Source organism: Stegastes partitus, unplaced genomic scaffold (genome assembly GCF_000690725.1).
Source record: "Stegastes partitus isolate 25-593 unplaced genomic scaffold, Stegastes_partitus-1.0.2 Scaffold1888, whole genome shotgun sequence".
Taxonomy (NCBI): Eukaryota; Metazoa; Chordata; class Actinopteri; family Pomacentridae; genus Stegastes; species Stegastes partitus.
The window spans coordinates 10,234-12,906 of record NW_007579619.1 but is presented as its reverse complement, the minus strand read 5'-3'; positions in this window follow the sequence as shown (position 1 = coordinate 12,906).

The following is a 2,673-nucleotide window of genomic DNA, read 5'->3' as shown; positions in this document are numbered from 1 at the left end:
CCTCCGACAGAACCAGGCTCAGGGAGGGACGGCCATCTGCCTCGACCGGTTGGGTGGATGTAGGATGAATTATACAATGTAGTTTACAGTTAAACAAGTTATTAGAATTTGTTGTCCTTTTGTAACAGGAGGCATCATGGTGGGGCAGCAGGATGCCCCACCATGTTCATCGATAACAAACTGAAAATCACAAAGGCTGACCTCACGAAGGCACTACACAAAAAGTCTGGATGGACCGTTCCCTGGATGTCGTAGGTGTCTGTTAAAAGTAGTTCTAATCCATCAGTTAGGACAAAACCCCAAATTTCAGCTGCATGGTGAAAAACTGTTGGCACATTGTTGGGGTACCACAAATGTCTGACTGTGTCAGTTTTTAGTGAAAGACAAAAGCCCCTGGTGGCACTGTCAGTCAGGTAAAGTCAGGGAATCAGCAGTCGATCGATGTCATGAAACAGTCTGACCTGAAAATGATGAAATTTCACGGAAAAAAAATAAAAATAAAATTCTGACAATGACCTTGAAAAAAAACAAATTACTTGATACATATTTTTGGATGAATGCTTTTGATAGTAGCACAACATCTAATGGGTAAAGCTATCTGGTTTTAACATGAGGTTTAATCTGTGGATCACTGATGTATGTAGTCCTGCTTCCACTGGGCGTGGCCCAAGACATTGCAGTTTGTGAACTGGTTTTTGATTTGACTGCAGCTATGCAGCTATTCAGGATACTTTAACCAAATTAACTTTAATTTAATGATTAAAGACCATTAATAACATAATAATGGCAGTCACCGACCAAAAACGCGTCTTTGGCTGCTGCTTTCTCAGAAAACGTCTTCAACCTTTTTCTGTCAGTGATTCTGGATTTTTCATCCACTGCACACATTTCTATGAGCTTTAGCTGCTGCATCTGAGTGTGAGTTTACAAGTACGGAGCATCTCGTGTTTGTATTGTTACGTGAACCTAAATGTCAAAAACGTTGCATTTTGCATTCACATTTGCAATTTCAGAAGAAGAAAAAAAAAAAAGTTGTTCATTTTACGTTTACCAGACAGGCAACAACACAGTTGTGTATGTCGGGTTTTTTTTTGTTTTTTGGTCACCAACCCAGAATTTAAAATACCATGAAACCAAAAATAGACATGAACTTGATCTAAGGAAAATCAGAAAAACGCCAACAGTGAAAAAAATCTGGAAAGTGGACTGAAGCTGTTGGGGGCCATTGGGGCCTTTTTTAAACACCAACTTTAGTTCATAACCAGTGAAACAAGGCAATGTAAAAGGTCATTTTTATAAAGATGTGAACAAAGTTGGATATTTACTGAAGACAAACTTAAAACAAAGTAACACCCACCTCGTCTGCAGTGCTGCTTTCCAATTTTGTTTCCCCTGCAGCTCCAAACTCACCGACTGCTCTTTGACAGATATTAATGCTTCTGAGTGTATTCATGTGTCAAAGCGACAGACAGCTGCAGGACTGTGGGTTTTTTGCACGACGATAAACAAATGAAGGAGTTTGCTTGAGGACAGAGCTGCAGGGTCAGCTGATGATGAGCATCAATGGTTTGGATCGAGTGCCTGAAATGGAAGAACTGGTGAAGTCTGTTGGGTTTTGTCGACGGGTCACAAATTGACAAACAATGCATTTTCTCCTTAAAGTCACGCTGCGTCTGTCAATCGTTTAATCACTTTAACAGCATTCGGATAAGCTGTCAACAGAGTGTGGTTCTTATTCAAAGTAGTATCTCTGTGTGTTTCATAATGACCATGGATACAAACAACTGGGTTCTACAAAATAAATAAATCACAGACTGTTTAGAGTGTAGTTGTGGGCAGTGAGTGTCTAATTGTGTTGACACGAAAATAAAGAAATCAATCAGTCAATCATGTAGCAAGAAAACAAAAGATGTAGGCGCACAACAAAGTAATTACGAAACATGAACATCAACAACAATAAAATATTCAAAGACGAAGTAATTAAAGTAATAAAACATGAATTAGAGCTTTCAAAAATAAAACGAAAAAAAATGTCAGATTCATTAAGCGCCATGAAAACAGCTGAGTCAGCATTACCAGGCAGTAGTGGTTTAATGTAAGGAGGGAAATATCAGTTAGAGCCTTAGAAATACATGAAACCTCGTGTCTGTCAGGCCTCACGGAGAGGAAAGGCCACCCAGCCTGAACATGATGCACGGACAACAGAAAAGTTTTCTAAACAAGTGCTGTCTACAATGCAGTGGAGAAAATGTTTTATTTCTGTTCACTCAAGCAGTGTTTTGATGTAGTTTAGGTTCCACTGTAGACACACAGTGTCTAAAAGTCAGCTTGTCATCGATCTAAATTCCCAGCCAGTTGACCTCTTCAGAATCTGAACCCTTTAGAAAACAATGTCGACAATAAATCATTTGATAGCAGTTTTACTGACGCAAGCAGTTTTGTCTTTAAGATCCTGAGAGTGAGTGTTGTTTTTAAAAAAAATTATTACATTTTTTTTTCAATTTAACACTGCCACAAATACACCATTCAACGAAAACACAAGTGCTTCACAATTTAGCATCACGAAGGTCTTTAGATCAGATTCACGGTCTACAGATGTCCACTGGTTTGATTCTTTCGAAGGACTTTGTTAAAGTACAGGCTGTAAATGGCACAAAATGCACCAAGACAGTA